We start from the raw sequence: 23,368 nt of genomic DNA, 5'->3' as shown, positions 1-23,368 counted from the left end.
AAGCCAAAACACACTCTGTTAAGCTGTAATAGCACACTTTATTAACCAGCACACCACACGAAAACAATGCAAAATCAGAGTTTACCTAGGTTTCATCCACCATATAGGACTTCTTCAGAACAACTGATTGTTAAAAACCCACCCTTTTATATCTTAATAAATTAGTATTTTCCCACACCAGTGATTAATTCATTACCTAATAACTTTAAAAATATAATAATTGTTTAAAACATAAATAATTCATAAAATACATGAATTTATTAGCATAATTCATGTTCAGTTATTCCTTAAGCTAAAAAATGTTTCAATTTTAAAACTGGGTCAATGCTGATATATTCATTAACACCGGGAAAACCAGCAGTGTCGAACTTTAATTGCCTTTCCAATTCGGCTACCTCTAGATGGGCATCTATAATTCTACCCTGTCCATCCTTAATTAATTGTTGTATTACCTAGCCAGATATGCAACATTAGAGGAACTACACTTGAAATGCCCTTTAATACCAATATATTCACATCAGTGTATCTCACAATGAAGTCTCCAATTACCACAATGTTGAATTCTATGGTGACTTGCTTTATAGGTGTATAAGTAGAGGCTCCATGAGATGTGGCTGCATGTGTTGATGTGGATGCTGTTTTGAAAGAGTGCATTCAGGGCTGCTGAGGGTATTTGTTATATGTAATTTGTCTAGGAGGTCTTTGGGGTTTAAGAAGATTACATTTCAGTGCATAAAAGCATATGTGAGTCAATGTGTTGGCTTTGAGTTATGTGTGATGGGTGCAGAGTGTTTACTACTGACAACCTTATTGAAATTAGTAATGCTTGTATGTGAATGCTTTGCCTGCAGTGACATTGTTTAAATATATCTCTCACATACCATATCAGTTTGTTTGAGAATCAACTGATTGTCAGTAAACATGAGGCAATTTCTACACTGCCTCAGCATGCATATATTCACCAAGCTGGTAATGGAGATAGTGAGAAAGTTCATATCCATGGCAACAGGCCCATTTTACATAAATGCCCTTGTTTGTACTCTGTGTTTTCTAAGCTGAGGTTGCTGGCAATGCAGTTCTAATACAATCTGAGATCTAAACACTGTTCACATTAGATAAAGAACAGTTTGCCAAAAACTTACTGACCAAAAAGCTGGACAACTTTTTTCTACTCTTCATTTATTTATTGTATGAGTAAGGGAGGGGCATGTAGAATGTAGTCTTCTTACTGTCAAATGAATAAAAAAAAACAGAAGAAAATGGTTTACTTTTTTATATTATTTTTATTTGGTTTTAAAACAATAAATAAACACATTAGTTATAAAACAAATAACTATTTAAATTGGTCCACAGCTGATCAATACATCAAAGTTTTACATATCAACAATTAATATTTTTCAGACGAGTCTTTAAGTTTAAGCTAAGATTTATATGAATGCGTGATATTAGAAATTCTCATATTTTAGTATGCCATTCACTACTGCAAACAACTTTTGCCATATTAATAAAGGAGGCAACTTTACTTTGCTAATTTTTACTAATTACATTTCTGGCTATAACAAGAATAGACCAAAGAAGAAGGACTTGGGTTTTTGGAATTACCTCAGGAATCTGAGCATAAATTAAAAGTAAAGCTTTAGAAATATTATATCTATCTGACCATGTTCTAGAATGAAGTTATTAATTTCTTTCCAAAAAGGGAGGTGACTTCACATTCATATACCATATGTGCCCAATCAGCTATTATTTCAGAATCCCATCTCCAGTATTTAATTCTATTTGATTTATACATAATTGTAATTTTGTAAGGAGTGACAAAAGCTCTGTTTAAGAATTTCCAAATGTAAATTTTCCAGTATAATGAAGATAAATGTAATCATGGACAGCCTTGTGTTGTGTCTTTTTGTAATTTAAAGGAATTAGAAAGAAAAGAACATATTGAACATAAGCAAAAGAGTTATTGTGTAACTTAGAAAGAAATGCAATTAGCTGAGGTGAGAAAGTATAAACTTTCAGTGTTTTAAACAGGTACGACCAATTAACTGAGTCAAAAGATTATCTAAATTAAGACTAATGATAAAAAGTTACGTTTTATTTTTATTTGCAGAATCTATTAATGCCTGTATTCTTATTATATTATCCTGCTCTTTTCTAATTAAAATAAAGCCTGTTTGACCATTGTTAATTAGTTTAGGTATAAACAGATTAATTCTGTTAGCGAAAATGGACATGAACATCTTATAGTCCACATTTAAAACTGAAATGGGTCTGCACGATGAGCACGTTGTAGCATCCTTATCTTGTTATAAAAAGGTAATATCAGAGAATATTTCCATGATGGGGGGATATCAGCAGCTGTTTTTATTTCTCTACAGACCTTATCTAATATTTTAACTGCATCATCCTGTAGTACATGTAAGCCTGGCATCTTATTATTTTTTTAAGTTTTTTATTTGATCTTTTATTTCTGTTAAAGTGAATGGTCTATTAATTTTTTATTTATTTATTTTATTCTTTATATTTTCCTTTTAAACGTTTCAACTATATCATCTTTAACTAGGTTATTTGTGTTATTATATATTTTCATAAAGTATTTTAATGCTCTCTAGAATAATTTAACATCTGTTCTTCTTTCATTTTTATTATTTATATGTGTTAGAATTTCTTTGATATGATTTAGTTTATTCATTTTCTTTGATCTAAGAGTAAGTTTGTGCAAGCTTAAAGGGGTTACTGAATATACCCAAAGTTTATTTTTTCCAGGTTTATTGAAACTTTATGCTTTAGAATTTCAGCATATTTTGTATTTAAGTTTTTAATTTCAGACTGACTGATAATGTCATTTGGTTTTAGATTTAACTTTAGTTGAATTTATTTTGGACTGTAGTGTATCCAATTCTTTGTCTCATTGTTTTGTTTTACTAATATACCAGCTTGCAACTCTTTCATTTAAGTAAGCCTTTAGTAAATGTCAGATACTTCACCATTCATGTTTATTTCTAGGAAACTTTTGATCTATTTAACATACCAAACATTGAATCCTTTTATTTTAATAACTGGTAATCTTCTATGAAGTATTAAATTGTTAGTTTTTAAAATAATATTAAATATTATAGCATTATGGTCCGATAATGGACATGAAACTATTGAAACTTCTATGACATGTGATAAATAGTTTAAGACAAATGTTTTATCAATATGTGTTTGTGTTCCATATCTATATGAATAATGGATAAATTGAAGTGTTTGTTTTCCTTAGCTCATATATATCATTTAAATTCATTGGATTTACAAAATTTGTCAAGTGTTTAGCTGAATATGTGATTCTGAGCATTCTGTCTGCAGTGGAATCTTTGTCTGATAAAACAGAATTAAAATCGACTGCCATTATGACTTCACCTTTCATGTAATAGGTTATAGTGCCTAAGTAATTGTTTGCATCTTTAGCTTCAATCCCTGGAATCCAATGAGAGTTCATAAATGTATATAGTTTTCTTTTCCACTCAGTTATAACAATGGTTAACATTCCATTTTTATCAACATAGGTATCTCTTACTTTAGACGTTAGTGGTGAGTTCTTCCATAAAATAAGGGTGTCTCTTCTTTTAGTGTGAAAGCCAGAACCCGCTAAAAACAAATAATTATTTAATAATGGATTACTTTTCGTTGTATTGTATTTTTAGTGAATTTTCTGAATTCTGCCTGTCCATTCTCCAAAATGATCTTAACAAAGTATGTGTCATTATCCATCTCTTACCTCTGTCAGCACCGCTGTCTGTAAAACGCACATTCCTTAACTGTAACAGTTTTTGCCATAGTACTGCATAACTTTACCAATTTAAATTATTATACATGGAATTATGGAATTTTGCCTGCCTCTTTCTTAAATACTACAAAGTAATGCTTACCTCTATTCTTTAAGAAAGTACAGTTGTACAAGTAAAACTGACCATAACAGTGAATGTTTTAATAGATCACTGTTGCAGTAGCTGAAGCTAAATAGGTATATCCTCGTCAGAAAATGACCACCAAACAGCTTCTCAAAGCTCTAGGACACATTCCATGCACTATAACAATGAGGGGCTTGAGGAGGAGTTAGGGTGCCAAAAGCTCCAAAAAATCCTTGTCTCAAGAAGGGAGGCTAGAGCCTTGAAACATGCATGCTATTAATAGCCAAAAGATATATCCATTGGCTGGAAAGTATCTTCTAATGAAGACAAAGAAGTAATTTATATACATATGTACAGATGTAAATGTACACATACAAATCTGCACTCTGCCAGCAAAAATAAGGGAAACAAGGGCAATGGTGGGGGGGGGGGGGCTACTGCAAGAGTGAACTGTTATAATGTCTACTGTTATGGTAAGTTTTGCTTACTCATCTGGACTGTATTCAATGTAATGATCACTGCGGCAGTAGCCACAGCAAAATGGGTAGATTACCATAGCTAACTGAAAAAGAGAGGGAGAATCATCCAGAATCCATCAAACCCTGAAGGATGGTCCTAGCAAAAGCAGCTCTGAATTTAGGAAAAGAGTCTAGTTTGTAATGAATTGCAAAAGTATGCATTGAGGACCAAATTGCCATCTCTTGAATACATCTGGAGTTCACCCCTTTCCAAAAAAAAACAAGACGCCAAAACCATCGATTGATGTTTTTTTACCATTCCTGGAGGGGGTTTCTTATGCTGAACATTAAAAGAATAACTTTTGAACACATTTTGAGATAGTCTGTTTAGAAACTTGTTGTTAGCATATTTGCCTCCTAAGGAATCCATATGCAAAACAAGTAGCAACATATGAGGTCAAAAAAGAGTAAATGAATGGATAAAAATACAAAATGAGTGTTACAAGGCTGTGAATTGTTAGGCCACATATTTAATTTATATGATGAATATCTCATGCAAGATGCAGGAATTAGAAGAATGAAATGCTAGAATCAAAATTGCTCTAAGAAATATTAACAGGCATCAGGCATGCAGATGATAATACTCTGTATGGCTAAAAATAAGAAAGAGTTGGAGACTCTACTAATGAAGGTGAAAGTACAGAGTAGAAAAGCTGATTTATACTCAACATAAAGAATATGCATGTTATCTAGCCACACAAATTCCTTGTAGATGAATGGAGAGGAAGTGGAAGCAGCTACAAATTTTATCTGTTGTGCTCAAAGATATGTTCAGATGGTTTGGGCTGCGATGAAATTAAAAGATGCTTTATTTTGGGAGAGAAACTGGCAAACAGCAAACATATTCCATTCATAACAAGGTCCATGTAGTCAAAGCTATGTTTTTTTCTCAACAGTAACATAAAGTTTTGCAAGATGAGCTACGAATATTGCTGTGTGCCAGGCAATGGATGCTTTTGTAATGTGCTGTTGTAGGAAACTTTTGAGGATTCCGTGGACAGAAAGAAAATCAAATAAGTCATTACTTAAGAAAATAAACATAGAATGTTCACTGGATGGTCTGATAGTACAACTAAAACTCAGACATTTGGGTAAATAATGCAAAAAGAAAAAAGACAGTATTTATTACTGATGAAAAATACTGATGACAAAAGACAACAGAGCAACAGAGGCTAAGACAGACACACAGCATTACTGAACTAATGAATATGAATTGCCAAGATTTCAATTGCTTTGTGTCCCTGCCCATGTAACTCACACACACGCACACACACACACACACACACACACACACACACACACACACACACACACACACACACACACACACTTTGAGATTTGATTTAGATACAAAAACACACACAGGTTTGCTAGCTATGCCCCCTTCTGCCCGGACTATAAGGTAGTAATCACTGCCACCAACCACCTTTACTTATCAGCTACTATAATCCCTTCCCAAAGGGTGACCAGTTCTACTGTGTGATGTTACTATTATCCAAATGGTAAGTGTGACCAAGGCCAAGGCTATTTAAGAGTGGCGTGTACAGTGTCACCAGATGCATATGCAAGTATTCTAAGAACTTAAATATCTCTAAACAAACTAGCCCCGATTAAAGGGTTTAAATATATTTAATAATAAATAATAAAAGCACAAGATAAGACTCAATAACTCAACACAGTGACAACAGAGTTCAGAATAACAAGAAATACTTTAAAACAACATTGCAGGACAGTCTCACATAAATACAGAAAACATCTAAACTACTCTTTACTGTATTCTTATCTATATCTAACAGATACTATGCCCTAAATCTTGCTTACAGAACCAGGCAAATGCAAGTACTGAATGGATGTTTCTAGGTCCAAAGACAAATACAAAATGCCCAGACTTTCTCTGAGAGATAGTTCTTAAATTAATACACATTACTGCGGGGTTAGCTGGATGACATCAATATTTGACACTTCTGTGTCAAAAATACTTATCTCTTAGAAGTTTTGCCTGGAACTGGAAGTCGTAAAAAAGTTAAATACTTTTACCTTTGAAACCTGTAATTATTTCTGTTTCCAGACAATAGAAAGAATCCTCTAGCTGTAAACATCCTGCCTCCTAGCTGAAACTGAGAGATACCACAGTCATAAACAATTTCAACTTATTTTCTTAGAGTTTTGCAAGTTAACTCTATATGTTCCAGATTCTTACTATCAAAACATACATTTGCATAGGCATATAGTTCATATACATTTCTTTTCTTTTCCATTAGGGTACACTGTGGTTACATTCTTGAAGCTCAGTACATAACATACAGTTTTCTTACATTTGTAAGACAAGCATGCAAACCATATTACTATTCACCAATAACAGAATTATTTACAAAATTCCAGCTAGCTGGGCTGGCAGCCTTCACAAGAGCATTACCTTCTTTTTTATTCCTAATATCAAGGATATGTTCATAAATCCATTATTTAAGTTTTCTTTCAGTCTTCCCTACATAGAAGCAGGAGCATTGAATACAAGAAGTAGTTAACTCCCCTTGAGTAACAAGTATAATGTTTATGAAGCTTGATGGTGTAATTATTAATCACTATAATGTCTCGATTACTGATATATTTACATTGATTGTACCTCCCACAAGCAAAAGTGCCTGTTTTTGCTACTCGTGTCATGCACTTTTCTATGTTGCTATGGGCTTCTAATAGATTTTTTATAGTTCTGTCCCTTTTAAAAACTACATGGGGTTTCTCACCTATAACATCCATAACACCATCAAAACAGGAAAAGATGTTTCATTTCTTATGTAATAAATCTATGATAGATCTATGTTCTACACTAAACCTGGTAATAATGGAATATATATATTTGTTGTCCTTTATCCTCAAAGGTTCCCCAGCCTAATAATCAACTCTGTCAGCACATAAAAGCAGCATGTAGAACCATTGATTTCTTTTCAGAATCACCTCTTCTTTTATATTTTTGATTATATGTCTAGGATATCCTCTAGACTGAAACATACCTGTCAATATTCCACTCTGTTCTAATAGTAATATATCATCAGAAACCGTTCTCGCTAGCCTGACAAATTGTCCCTTCACTATTCCAATGTTTTGATGATGGGGATGAGAACTAGTGTAGTGAAGAAGACTGTTCGAGAATGTTAGCTTTCTATAGATATTGCTGTTAATTGTTTTGTTAAGGAAGTCTTTTGAAATCTCCACATCTAAATAACAAATTTTGGATGCACTATATTTATATGTGAATTCCAAGAAATTTGTGGTACCATTAAGATATTCAACAAATTTATCAATATCTTTGACATCCCTATTCCATAAGATAAAGATGTCATCCAGATAATGCATGTAAAGGGTCCAGGTTTTATGAGGTCATCAGTGTGTTGCAGAGAAGCTGTTTGCTTTAAAATTGGGATAAAGTGCAGAAGGTGCTGTGTTCAAAGTTAATAGTTTTCTTCTTTGTAGAAGTGGGTAAAAGCTTTACTGACATGACAATATAACCACCTGCACACAAATTAACCACTGTTAGATTTGAACCCCTTACCTAACTAGGCAAATAATCTAGAAAACACAGTATGAATTGCAAGCACCACAGGAAAAGCCTGACTTTAAATATGTGTAAATGCACATTTGTAAGTATTAACACATCAATGTTTTGAAAAACAGCTTCTGGGCATCACAGATTTTGGGACAAGTGCATGTGTCTGGATAGGATGATATAACAGCACTGTGCTTGTCCCATGTAATTACATACTTCTCTGATAACATCTATATACTGCCATTCATGTATGTTCCATTACTGTGAGTGGCATGTACCTATTTCACAGTATGGTGTTTCAAAGACAAAACACAATTGTAAAACAGTAAATTGCCAAGCAAGCATTCATTACAGTTCATCCTGGGCCGATTACATGCAAATAGTAACTATTTACTGTATCACTGTCATTTGTATTGGCTCATGCTTGTACAATGTCCATTCACATTACATACAGACACTTCCTAAATATGACAGTACACTTCTGAATAATACTAATGGATTATATGTGAAAAGGTTACACATCATTGCAACAAGGTTGCAACTCTAAACATTAGAGTACATACATTAACAGACTGAATTAAATGAGTCAACATCACTGTGAAATCCAGATACCTTGGTTTCAAAATTCTATTAACACATAGAGAAGTTGTTCAGCTTATTCACATAATTCTTTTGTTTTCATTGTTTGTAATTCTTTCCCTGAAGCACACCACTGGCAAGCTCATTTGTGTGGCTGATGACAAAGTAGTGCATGAGCAATCATATCTTGAAGTGTCAAACTTAAAATATGGTGCTCTGTACTGACCTTGGCACAAATAAATGGTATACACACATGCAACCATGTCTGAATCAGATGGAATACAGAACAGAAATGTGTTATGGTCATATTTCATGTGCCGTAGTTTACACATTTGTCATGACAGCTGCAGTCCTTCCCTCCTTATATGTATGATGCAGGTGAATTAGGAAATACATGTGGAACCAAGGATGTTATTGCTGGTGGAAACATGGCTTATTGAAACAGTGTTAAATTAAGGTGGTTTATTTGATGGTACAGAAGAGGGGGAAGAGTGGACATTTGGATACAGGGATACACATACAGACATACTAACAGATTAGCCTGTAGTTCATTTCTGCACATTCTTGTGTTGTGTTATTTTATCCTGCATTTTCTGTCCAATATAAATTTACATAATCAAATCTATGGCTTTTCATAATGCCTTCAATTGACACTGAGCCTCAAGATATTCTCAAGAGTAGGGATGAAAACAAGTATTACTTTTGAGGAATGTATACATCCTTTGAAACATTGTGCACTCCAGATGTATTGCTGTGTACAATAAAATATTTCCAATATGGACAAAGCCGGTGTAGGAGAGTACAGATAGGATAAGGCCATAAGGAGGATATTGTTGCTTGACAACATATTTAGCAGACTTGCCACATATTATTAATATGTGAAAACTTTACATAAATGTATGACATACATCTGGATTCAAATCTTTGACAGAATAAAAGTATACAGACAGAAGGATTATCTAAGCTCAACACATAGGAACTCAAAAATTCTTAAATTTAATTGAGACATTTGAAGGGATACTGAAAATAGATTCAAGCAAGGGAAAATGAAGGCAGCAACCTTTATCAATATAAGGACAGGTATAACATCCCATAAAGTGTATGTGATGTCTATAAGCATAATACAGAGGTTACACAATCTATTTCACAATATTACTATCTGTACATATTTCTGCAATGCAGCAGTGTGAAGTACATTAGTGGGATGTGAAATATTCTAGTGCAACTGAAATTAAAATATTCAGCTTTTGCCATAAGGCATGAAATGACATTTGTAGTCTCTTACCATTGGTGCACAATGCCAAGCTTGGCACAAAACATGAGGATACTAAATGGGGAAAAGAGATTGGAGATAGGGATAGACACATAGGTAGAGATTTGCTTATGGCCCATGCCTGCACATATTTGTATAGTGTTATTCTTCAGTTTTTTGACATAATTATTTGGTCATGATCTGTACAAAAAAAAAAAAATTATCTGCTTTTACTGTATTTGTGTTTCTTCCTACTTTATTTTGCTTTTGCGTCATCTTAAAAGTACTCAATTGTATTTATTACTGCTTGGTGTAACTCATTCTAAGCCTTTTAGTTTAAGCACTTGGGCTTCAGACCAGTTGTTTTACATTAAGAAGGTTTGTGGTCTGCACTGTAGTGGCAGAACAGGTAGCTTACATCCTTCTAAGTTGGGAACTGCTGATTGAGGGCTCAGTGTCTATTATTCTAAAAGTGTATTAATTCTGGTTTAAGCACTTGGGCTTCAGGCCAGTTATTTTACATTAAGAGGGTTCGTGGTCTGCACTCTTGTGGGAGGAGTGGCTGGACTCTGCCCTTCTGAGCTGGGAATTTCTGGTTAAAGGCTTATAGTGCCTGCATATTTGAACTGCTTCTTACTGAAATTGGTACACCTTGTTTGCTGTAGCATAGACTAGATCCAGGCCTGCTGAATCTAGCTTTGTTTGTATAACTTGAGCACTAATTCAGGCATTCTTTAAAGTATTCAATTGTATTTATTACTGCTTGAAAGTAACTTGATTAAAGTGTAGCTATCATTCTAAGTCTTTTGGATTAAGCACTTGGGCTTCAGACCAGTTGTTTTACATTAAGAAGGTTCGTGGTCTGCAGTCTTGTGGGAGGAGAGGCTGGACTCTGCCCTTCTGAGCTGGGAATTTCTGGTTAAAGGCTTATAGTGCCTGCATATTTGAACTGTTTCTTACTGAAATTGGTACACCTTGCTTGCTGTAGCATAGACTAGATCCAGGCCTGCTGAATCTAGCTTTGTTTGTATGCTTGTTGTTTGTTTGCTTGTTATTTCCCTGAAATGCTAATTCCACCTAAAACTCGGCTTTTCAGTGCTTCTGTGGATCCCTAGTGAGATCTGCATTGCTTACTGTACTTATTTCCTTGTTTCACTTGAAAGAAAGTTACTGTTTGTCGTTTTTGCATTTAAGTTACCTGTAACACATTGCATTTAAGTTACCTGGCACTTGCTCACTAAGACAGCACTAAAAAATTAAAAGCACTACACCCTCACAAGCTCCCCTTGAGTACCTTGTTCCTCATTGGCCCTTTTTTCAATTATAAAGGAATTCCCAATACTATTCTAGCATGTCCAAAGGTCAGTTATCAATCTCCTCTCCAGTCCAGCTGGTGAATCTGGGAATCTTGAGGCAATGTTACAACTGCCTCATGTACACAGACAACCCTCTTCTCCTCCCAACAAATTCCAGCACATGTGAGAGATGCAACCATATAACCAAACTGGATGCCAAGCTCTCTCAACTCAGTACTGGTGTAACCAGTCAGGAGGAGAAGTAAACCACACTCACTACAATTCCAGTCTCACATAGACCTACCACGACAGCAAACCAAACACATAAACACACAAAAACATACTCGGAGGCTCTAAATAAAAATCTGCCTAAGCAGCAGAGACCTCCAAAGCAGACACCCAAGCAACCACTACCCCAAAACAAAACACATGCAACACATAGCTCACAAAGCCAGTGTGCCGAACAGTCACAGCCCTTAAGGCTAAACAACACACCTGATACACTTGTAATAGGTGACTCTATCGTCAGGCACACTGATGTCACACTCACCAGGCTGAACAAGGAGAAGGTCACGGTGAGCTGTCTGTCGGGTGCTAGGATCCACCACATAACACACGCACTCAGGTCACTCCAAGGCAAGTACAAATATGACTCAGTCATTGTCCATGCTGGTGTGAATGACCTGAGATGTACCTCCCTGGACTACATGAAAAGAGACATAGAGGAGCTCTCTGAGCATGTAGCCCAGGCCGGTATGACCCTGACCTTGAGTAGCATCTTACCCTCACCAAGAATGATGCCACAATATGAAGACAAGATGATCAATTTCAACAATTGGCTTAAGTATTGGTGTCATTCAAAGGGGATCCAATGCCTGTCAGCCTGGGATGACATGCTCGACAAGCCACGATGCTTCGCTAGGGACGGCTTGCACCTGTCACCCCTGGGCTTTCGGATATTGGCAAAGGCTCTTGCTACCCCCATAGTACCTTTTTTAGGCAAGGTTCAAAAGACAAACCCACCTCCATAGGTATCACAAGGGATAAGAAACTAAGAGCAATGCTACTCAATGCCAGAAGTCTAAACCTCAAGATGCACACACTCGAAACTCTCCTTAGCATGGAGAGCATTGATATCTGTGCAGTAACAGAAACCTGGTTCCATGCTCCCGAGAGCATCCCAGCACTACCAGGTTATACCTCATACCATGCTTTTCAGCCCCAAAACTTGGACCGAACCACAAAAGCAGGGGGAGTATCAATATTCGTCAAAGATACCCACACCTTCAGGTTGGTGACACAGCATGAAGCATCAGAGACTATCCATGTGCAACTAACAGTGGATAAAACTGCCTTCCAGTTTATAGCCTGCTACAGACCACCCTCCCAAACCCAGGAACCCCACTCGGCCTTCCTGAGAACACTGGAAAATATGAAGGTCTCTCCAAACACCATTATATTGGGCGACTTCAACTACCCAGACATAGACTGGGAGCATTACTCTAGCTCCAACACCCTAGCCCAAAGGTTCCTAGAATTTATAAACTCAAATGCTATGGAACAACTTGTTACCACTCCCACAAGAGGGAAAAATATACTGGACCTGATCATCATCAACATAGGGACTCTATGCTCCAGACAAGAAGTGTATCCCTCGCTGGTAAGATCAGACCATAAACTAATCTCACTGGATATTCACATCCCGACCCCCCCCCCCCGCCCAGAAAACCACAGTGAAAAACTTCTCTAAAGCAAATTTCACACTCCCGAAAACCGAGGTGGAATCCTTCAAAGCCCCCGGGCCTCTGGAAAATATGGCCCAGACCGCAGAATCCTTTATAAAAGCATTCTATGAACACCTTCAGGAATGTATGGATCATGCAATCCCAAATAAAACCAAGACCCAATCCTCCAAAGGCAGACATCCTGTCTGGTGGACCCCAGCCATAAACAAACTATACAATAGAAGGAGGAAGCTACTACATGATAGAGCAAAATCCCAAAAAGGGAAGGCATCTCTGATCAGTATTAGCAAAAAACTACGGGCACTCATAAAATCGTCTAAGGCCAGCTTCGAGAGAAAAATTGCACAGGACACTAAGGATAATCACAAGGCTTTCTTTAGTTATGTTAGGAACCTGGGTGAGAATTCCCAGATATGCTCAGAATTAGTCAAAAATGACAAAAAATGCACTGAACCCACAGACATTGCCAACATCCTAGCTGACAGGTTCAGTGCAAACTTCTCCCCCCACCCCCACCAAGAGGGCAAATATCTATCCCAGCAGAGTGCTGCCCCCCTGACATCTCAGATGCTCAGGTAAGAGCCGCCCTCTCCAAAGCAAAAAACACAGCATCAATGGGGCCAGACGGTGTCCTGGGCTGCGTCCTACATGAACTCCAAGAAGAGCTAAACCCAAACATAAAACTACTGTTCAATCTCAGCCTTACTACAGGATATGTACCCAAAGAGTGGAGTACAGCAACAGTGGTCCCTCTCCACAAAGGTGGTGCCTCAACGGATCCTGGAAACTATCGCCCCATAAGCCTGACTAGCTTTGTCTGCAAAGCTATGGAAAGGATCATCATGGACCTCATAAATAAAGATATTGGGGACCTACAGACACTGGATCCTACTCAGTTCGGCTTTGTTAAGGGCAGATCCTGCCTCTTAAACCTGGTTGATTTCTTTGAAACAGTCACCAAGGCCATTGACGAGGGAAGGTGGTCCACACAGCCTACCTGGACCTGCAAAAGCCTTGATACAATACCCCACTCGGGCATTATAGATAAGCTCACCAGCTTAAATATAAACCCCTATGTCACTAGATGGGTTGCAAACTGGCTCAAGGACAGAACCCACATGGTTAGAATCGCTGGAGCCATGTCAGACTCCAAACCAGTTACAAGTGGCGTCCCACAAGGCTCAGTCCTGGGACCTCTCTTGTTCGGTATATATTTCTCGGAGGTACAGGCAAACACGGAAGGACTGTGGCTGACCAAGTTCTGAATGACTGCAAACTGGGCACCATAATCGACTCTCCAGCCGACACAAGCATCCTCCAAAAGGGCCTCATAGAAACAGACAACTGGTGCCAGAGCCATGGCCTCAAGCTAAATGCCAAAAAGTGTATAGTCATCCCCTTTGGCAAAAACAAAGTGCCCACAAATTATCACATAGGTGGTAATCCATTAAGTACAGAAGAAGTAATTAGGGACCTGGGGACCCAAGTTGATAGCAATCTCTCATTTGACAACCACATGGCCAAAGTGGTTAGAAAAACATTTTATATAGCCCACCTAATCATGAAGGGATTCACATCTAGATCAGGGGAGGTCATCGTGCCTCTTTACTCATCCCTCATCAGGCCCATAATTGAGTACAATGCCCCTTTTGGGATGTACCTTACCAGACACCTGCAGCAACTGGAAAGACCCCAAAAGTACCTCACAAGAGGATCAAAGGTCTCAAACAGATGCCATATGCTGCCCGGTTAAAGAAACTCCAGCTCTACTCAGTGGCATACCGCCTGCTCAGAGGTGATCTGTGCCTGACGTATAAAGCCATGTCCAACCCGGAATTAATGGACATGCTGAACCTCAGAAAATCCAAATCCCATCGAGCTACGCGCTCGAGAGACTTGAACCTCAGCACTGAAATAAATAGGACATGCTGGAGGGACAGATTCATAACCCAGAGGCTCCCTTCACTCTGGAATAAAATGCCAGTCCAGGTTAGGCAGAGTCCCTCATTGACTCTCTTCAAGAGGAATCTTGATGAGTGGATGGGAGATCGTAGGTTTACCACGGGTATCACTTCTGTGTCACTGTTAGACAGAGGCACAGTATACTAACCTCGAAAAAGGGCATAGCAAAATTAATTTAAAATGGGTGGCGAAAGCCAAACAAACTCTGGCTAGGCTTATAAATGCCCTAGGGCAGATAGCCTAGTATGAACCTATGAACCTATGAACCTATAGTGTATCCAAAAGGAAGCAAGCAGACTAATACAGCAGCATGGTAATAGTGTGTTTATAAAATGTGTAGCCAACACTTACAGACCAAGAAGCCATGCAAAAGATTCAATAAAACATTGACATACACCTGGATTTGAACCTTGACAGTATTCCAAAACAAAGCTATAGACACAAGTGTTATCTAACCACACCACAAAATAATTCCTATTTTATAAAGTAGATATCTAACAACAGATTGAAGCAAAAGAGAATGTATCTATGTCTTCATTGCACTCATGAAAATTGTAAAATCCCATAATCAATTAGAATAATGAAAATGTAACAGTAAACCATGATGATGCAGAAGTAGATACAGAAAGAGACAGACTAAGATTTTTTTTGTGGACCATTTTTAAAATCTTTGTGGTGTGTTACTGTTATGTTATATTTTTCATGATAAGTAATCTGACATGCCATGTACAGTACAATCAAGTGCTTCCAGTAAGGAGGAAGCAGAAGTTGATGAGCAGAAACATGATTATGATAGAAGCAGGATAATGGTGGCTCAAAACAATATGTAGGCAACAGCTACACATAAAATAGTCTAATAAAAGCAGTCAATAACAGTCTGACATATGTCTATATTAGAAATACTGAAAGTATGCAAAAATCAGTAAATAGATCTGGGTATTATCTCTGCACACCACAAAAGAACTCACACACAGTTTAAATCACACAACTGAGGGGACATTGACAACTTACTGAAGCAGGCAGATGGGGTGGACAGAGAAAGAGAAATATGCAGAGAGAACTACCAAGAGTTTTGATTATGGGAGCTTTAGGGCTATATATATGGTGTGTTACTCTTAGAGGTGTTTCCTCATTAGTACTCCTCTGTCATGCTTTGTACAATAAAATGATTGCTATAGGGAGAAAGAAGTGGTAGGAGAGTAGAAACAAGATTGTAACATAAGTAGGCTAAGGGGGTTTACTAAGTCTACCAGTTGGGGATGGAATGTTTTTTTTTGCAAATGCTTTCTTGCAGTGCTATTCAAATGCTTTGTTTATGGAATGTTGTAACTAGAGATAAATGTGAATGTTTGGAGTTAAACATATGATAGGTATATAAAATGAAAAATAATAATAATTTGAAATACAGCTATACTCGAACCCTTGACACTATGTAAAAACATTTGTCTACAGACAGAGGGATTATCTCAACACAGCACATAGGAGCATCTAATTCATTTCATCTAGCAGCCTGAGAATTGTTAGAGTAAATGTTTTAAAGTAGTGGCTTTACTCTGACTTTACTTAGCATTTCTATGACACAGTGGATTTAAGCATATTTGTGCAAAATTAAATGGACTAGTATGTGTGATAGCAAAAAGGGAACAGTTATTGCCATAGGACATGAAACACCATTCACAGCCACTCTACACTGATGGGTGATGCCAATCTCAATACAAATGCTGAGGGCAAAAAATGAAGGTGTTTTTGATTGGCCACTTCTAGTAATGTTTGCTGTGTGTGTGATTCTATTTATTGACCAGATTAAATGTATGACATCTGGGTTGATAGGATAGTGGTGAAATGGATGGGGGGTAAGCAGAGGGGACACAGTGGAAAGAATGCAGGAATTTGCAAGAAGGTGTTGTGAAACCACCATAGCTATATACTTCTTTACAACAAAAATGTAGAATTGTCGCAAAATATCATGACTTTGGAGAGTCACTAAACCAGAGATGGGTGTCAACAACAGAATAATGTTATAAGGACAACTGATACAAATCAAGTGTGTCAAGATGACACAGACAAAGTATAGAGGTATGTATGAGCTATAATCTTTTTTTGTGGGACAGGTGCCCATTTTTTAGGAGGGGTGTTGGGAAATGTACTTAGGAATGAGAGGGTCAGGGAGTTAGGGAAGGTTAAGTAGCAGTCACAGACATACAGGACATACAAGACTGACAGGAACAGTTATGGACACAAAAGGTTGAGGGACACCATAATTGAGGATTGGTAGGGGGCAGTGAAGGTGCATCCATGTCCAACTTAAGAACAATGAAAATCTATTCCATACCATCAGAGCTGTCATTACTGTCTCCTGTGTCAATTAACTGGGTCAGTGCTGGATGTGGCATTGATTTGGCAATACGACACAGGACCTTTTCAATCCTGCTGATTCCTGCACTGTGACCTCTTTCCATTATGCCCTCCAACAGCCCTATCAACTTCTGATGGATGGTAAAAATCACTGCTTCCACTAGCACTGCTCTTGGAGAATACCACTGAACCAGTAGCCAGGCCAGAGATACCCGACATATGTGGAGCAAGTAGGCAGGAGTTGTGGAGGCAACACTGAGATGCTGCAACCCAGATGTGCTGGGTGTCTGTGCTTTCTGTTATGGTGCCACCACAGCCAACTGTGGAGGGATGGCAGTGGTCAGCCTAGCTCTCCTTGCTGATGGTAGTTTTGTTTGCAGCAGCAATGTATTAGAAAAAAGAGAGATTAGGTGGGGGAACACAAAACAAGGGAATTAGATCAATGGAATATCATATTATGTTATTATTGAAATGTATAAACAAATATGAGAAATAAGTATGTATACCATTGTCACATCCAGATATTATGGGAGGGCATTAATGTGTCATAAAATCAATCACTCATAATGATATGATATGACAAATAGAAGTATTAATTTGACTATACCATTTCAGATGTATGCTTTCAAAGTTAATAACTGCATTTGCAAAAAGTGAATTCTTAATGTCATTCCGTATTACAGTTAATATTTTATAAATACTATTGTTAAAAAAAAAATCAAATGCCTGTATCTGAGCATTGAACCCACACACAGTTAAGCTGGTGTACCAGTTGCCTAATACAATCACCAAGAGCTATTGGAGCAGTCATATATGTTTGATATAAAAGTTCAAGATGATAGACAGTGATGGACTGAAACGATTTCACTGCCTTGCATTCAGACCTGATGCATACTTACCCCTCCCTCGCTGAGGCAAATGTGTCTCTCCTGATGTACATCACAGTTTTCTGCTATCTATCTGCAGCTGCACCACAGAGAAAAGAAAAATTATATGAAAGCATATTGACTAACTGTCTTGACTCTCTAATCAGTGTTATATCAAACACTGTTGATGAGTCCTACTTACATAACTGAAGGATATTTGCAATCTTAAATTCATCCTCCCATAGCCTCAGGAGGTCCTGCTTGTGCCTCCTCATGCACTGTAGCAGTGATGACATTACTCCCCTGTGCATGGAATATCAGTTGTACTGGAGATGGCCTTAGCCAAGCTATCCCAAGCCTCAGTCATATACTGAGACCCCGTATAATCCCCCCATAGCATCCTCTGGCTGTATCACTTCCTGAAGAGTGCAACAATAATCCAGGACTCCTCAACATCCCACCTTTGTGCAATAAATGGAACACCATCCCTACCTTCACCAGCCATATCTGTAGACGTCATGCTAGAAATATGTGTCTGAATTTGCCCTCAGTTCAGATCTCATTTGTAACACCTTGTGTGTAAAGACTTAAAGCTTTGTCAGCTGCATTTGTGCAATTGAAAGCACAGCAATGGCTTGGCAAATACATTGGCAGTGATTACATCAAAAAGCAGATAAAGTGTAAAATATAGTAAAGAGAGATTTGACTATGGGTGGTGTTCAACCTATTAAGGTTCCACTGAAATGCTTTATGCTGTTTGTTATAATCATTGTTTGTTGGGGGAAGCATGGTTTGACAAACCAATGAGAAAAAGAAGGATAAATACCCATATACACTAATCTAAAAAAATATATATTCTTACCAAACTAACCAACTCCTATAATAGTATTGCTAGATTTGCCACTGGAAACCCATATAGAACTCACCACTGTCTTAACCTTCACCAACCAGACTGGCTGGAACTAAAAAACCTTCTGATACTTTCCCAACTTACCATTGTTCATAAGATTTTTTACCAACCTAACAATACTCCAATACTAACAACCTTATAGCACCCTATAGAAATCTTGATTCCTTACGCTTCTCCAATAAACTTCTAGCCAGTACCACCAAGTCTAACAACTTAGCTGGTGACTCACTGTTCTCAAATACCATTGGAAAATAATGGAACCTCTTGCCATCTGACCTTACCTCACTTCCATCCTTCCTCTCTTTAAGCAAAGTCTTAAGAAGCACCTTGAAACTCACTGGCTATGCCCTTGCTGTTACCCAGACTGATCCTCTGGATTTCTCTTTGTCATATTTTGACTTCCTACTTTCCTCCACCCTTTCCTGTCTACTCCTCTAAATTAGTAGCACCTATAAGTTACTCTACTACTTAGGCACCAATTACATATCTTTTCTACTTGGCTATGAATGTACTCTGAAGGTAGTATTCCTGCCATTTTCTTTATACCTCTTCCTTTTTCTACTTTTATTGTCTAACCCTTTGGAAATAGTAACTGTCTGGAGTAAACTAGAATAACCAAGGATTTACATGTATTCTAATAATGTCTTGGGGCTGCCCTAGATATTCATACTGTAAAATGATCTGTACATGTATGATGTATTTATTATAGTGTGTCACATTGTCTTCCCAGAATTTAAACTGTAATACCTTTCTTGTTTAATATAAACATTTTTTGTGTGGTGGTGGTTGTTTATATGTGGAGCTTTTCTCCTCGGGCCTCTACTGAAAAAGGAAATATATCCAGCTGGACCAGCCTGGTCAACAAATGTAAAATAAATAAATAAATAAATAAAAATGTAAAACTTTGCTCATCAACTGTCAGTGCTACAGGATAACATATTATGTAACATGATAATTACAGATACACTAATTTAAGATTGAATGGAGATATACTTAAGTAATGCCTGTATGATTGTGACTTTATGTAGTCATGGACTGCATTTCTATGTAAAAGGCACTATTTGTGATTGTAAATACATTTCAGATGTGTGAAGTTACATGACCTAAGTAAAACTGTATATGTTGGAGTATATCACATACATACATGCTTCACAAGACATACTGTTGTAAACACATATTTATGATATATAAGTCATAATAATTATAACAAACTGTTGTGACATCATTCCTATGCCAGAGCATTTTACATTAAATATCATCACTGTTATATTGAACATACTTTACACACATTATATTATGTCTATGTAGTGAACATTAGTGATACCTTGTAGCAATAAACATAGTTATGACACTCATTTCTATTTAGTGTTATATTCCTCATCAAAGTGTTTTGACAAATGGCATTCTGACCCCGTCTATAAAAGTATCTGCTGAAAGGATTTGAACCCTGTACCATGTCTTTTTTCTCTAAACTCACTGCACTTATATATCTGCCACAAGGGAAGTAAGCTAACAGGTTCATTTTCTTTACTCATTACAATACAGAGTACTGATGGCTGCACACTGGTGCCAGGCTTGTTTGTGCTACTGAATGCGACCCAAATTACATTTTTCACTTTTTTCTTTTGGCCCTGAACCATGTTTACATTCTGCCAAGCAGAGCACAAATAAAAAAGCACTACAAATAAAAAAATACCCTGTATTGCAGAGTAATATTGTTAATGGACTGTAGCAAGGAACACGGCAATTATAGCATTAACATGACACATTCATCCCTTTCACATCTGCTTGCCATATCACAAGGTGCATTTTGTTTACACATCATCAGGAGTTCACGTAATTATTCTGCAAGGGAACAAACACAGAAGGACAGGAGTTCATTCTTGCATCAGTACCTACAATTACTCATGACATAAAAGTTTACTAAATAATGTAGTACTGTCATGATGAATACTTAGAGATATGGATAACTTCTCTGGCATATGACACATATGTTCACATTACTCATTTTGCTGCTTTTACACTATCACACTTTACGAAATGTCAGATGTTTACAACATTCATAGCACATATTGTTATTAACAATGAGAGCAGGTGAGTTTACAACAACAACACCTTTATATCATCAGTCCACATGGACAACAAGTAAAGTTTTCAGCATTCATCACATATTTTAGCCTGTTCATTTCATATCCAACATTCTGTGGCAATATTTATAACAAATCCAGCCATAGAAAATAGTTGTAAACTAGATTTGTACCAAGCAGTATGTGGCCTCTTTCTTTAAGTTCACTTCACGTACACCAGCCTCAATTGCATTACTGATGGCATTCTAAATTAAATTTGTAATTTTTTTATCTTAGGAAGTGAACTGTCATTCACTGCTATGGGCCACTGCCACTCAAAACTGCGCAATGCCCAATGGTGAGTAAAGAATGAGGACAGAAAAAAAAAAAAACATAAAAAAGGAAACATTATGGGCAGGATTCATGAAGCCTACGTGTAAGAGTTATAACTCTTACATGGAGGCTGCAGTTAAATGGAGTGATGTCAGCATGCTCTGCATATTCATGAGAGCATGCTGAATCACACCTAAGGCTAACACGGTCTGTGTAAGACAGTAGGGGGCGTGTCTGTAGGCCGAGCCCTGCAAGCGGACACGCCCCCAGAAGAGTAAAAGTGCCCAAAGTAAACACCCATGACAGAGTCTATGGAAATGTGAATAAACACAACACAACACATGCCCCCACAGACTACAAACATAAAATGTACAAATGAACATCTTATAAATTTTTTTAAATTGTAAAGATGTTTGCCCGTGAGTGCGCTCGTTTGCGCGGGCGTGCCCGTAGCGCAGCCACAGTTAGCAGTCAGTGGGAAAGCATATAAGAACTAAATATGCAAAGTAAGCCAAGAAGCAATAGTGTAGCGGTAGAGACGTCGACTGAAGAGCAGGCATCTATGGTTCGAGCCCCCACAACATCAATTTTTTTTTAGTAAAATAAGCACGAAACAAGTCCCTGACAAATATGTACACATATAAAATCACACTTTATGTAAAATGTAATGAAATAGTCCATTTATTTTGAAGAAATGTGAGGTAACAAAACAATAGAAAATGCCAGATGTGCCTATAGCTGAGCTACAGTTTAACAAGGTGAGTGCATCTGCCCGTAGCTGAGCAGTGGTTTAACAGGTGGAAAATGAGAGCCCGTAGCTGAGCAGTGGTTTAACAGGTGCAAAATGAGTGCCCGTAGCTGAGCAGTGGTTTAACAGGCGCAAAATGAGTGCCCGTAGCTGAGCAGTGGTTTCACACACTGAAACTGTGTGACCCTAGCTGAGCTGAGCGTAATATGCGTGCTGACAGCCAAATGAGACATGAACCAGCGCATCCCATTTGCGCGGAGCTGCGCATCGCGCTAACAAGCTAACCAACAGGTAACGTTGAGCAAGCTGTAACAAAACTGACTTTACACAGACACAGCCCCTAGCCTGTCTAGACAGTCATAAAATATAAAAAGCAGTGGCCAGGTTCGAACCCAGGATACCATGCACCATAGTCAAGGTACTGAACCACTAAGCCACGACAGCTGTACTCAGAAATGCAGTAATAGCAAATATATAGGAATGAATAGAAAGTGGAGCATGACAAAGCAGGTTTAGTGAAGTGGATACAATTCCAAAATGGCCAATCACAGATAAGTGCGGGAAAAATGGCATATATAAGCCCCATAGGCAGGAATACACAGCATAAATTATTGTAGAACTGACTTGCAGCCAGAATGTCAGGTGTAGGTGAGGGTAGTTGCTTTCGAGCACAGAGGTGGGGCGTTGAGGAGTCCAGATACATGGTCTGGCTCCTAGTCCACAATCATGAGGCCCAACTCATGCAGGGCCAGGTCCTGTGGGGAGCATATAGGGCTGAGGCGTAGGATCGGTTGGCTCATGATCTCACCAGTGCCACAGGGATTCCAAGGACTGGTGAGCAGGTCCGTCGCCACCATGCGGACCTGAAGAGATGCAAGCAGGACCAATTGAACCTTTGGATCCAGGAGGCCCGGCAAATGCCCAAAACCCCACTACTGAGTAAGTTACATTTAATTATGTATGTAAGAAATTGAATTAGCTGATATTATGGAGATGTGTATTCCAATATTACTTCATTTATATTACAGCTGCAGGTGTCCGTTCTGCGAACCGCAGAGCCTATGGCGATAGGCTGGTGCGGTTGCACCACCAGGCAGGTCAGTAATCCACTCCCAGTAACTGTAAAGAAATATCAAAGTATGACAGTTAGCAAAAGAGTGCAGTGTAGTCACTAAGTAATAAAATGTGCAAGTAACAGTGTAAAAGTGTTTGCAAATATTGCTTTATTACAAAAGTGTGTTGCAGTCTGTAATCCAAACAGAAAAATGAAAATGTCTGAAATAAAGTCTGAAATAAAGATGCCCC

This window comes from Protopterus annectens, chromosome 5.part0 (assembly GCF_019279795.1).
Source record: "Protopterus annectens isolate FY-2018-M chromosome 5.part0, PAN1.0, whole genome shotgun sequence".
Classification (NCBI taxonomy): domain Eukaryota; kingdom Metazoa; phylum Chordata; order Ceratodontiformes; family Protopteridae; genus Protopterus; species Protopterus annectens.
The sequence above is the reverse complement of the archived record's forward strand: the minus strand, read 5'-3'. Positions refer to the sequence as shown.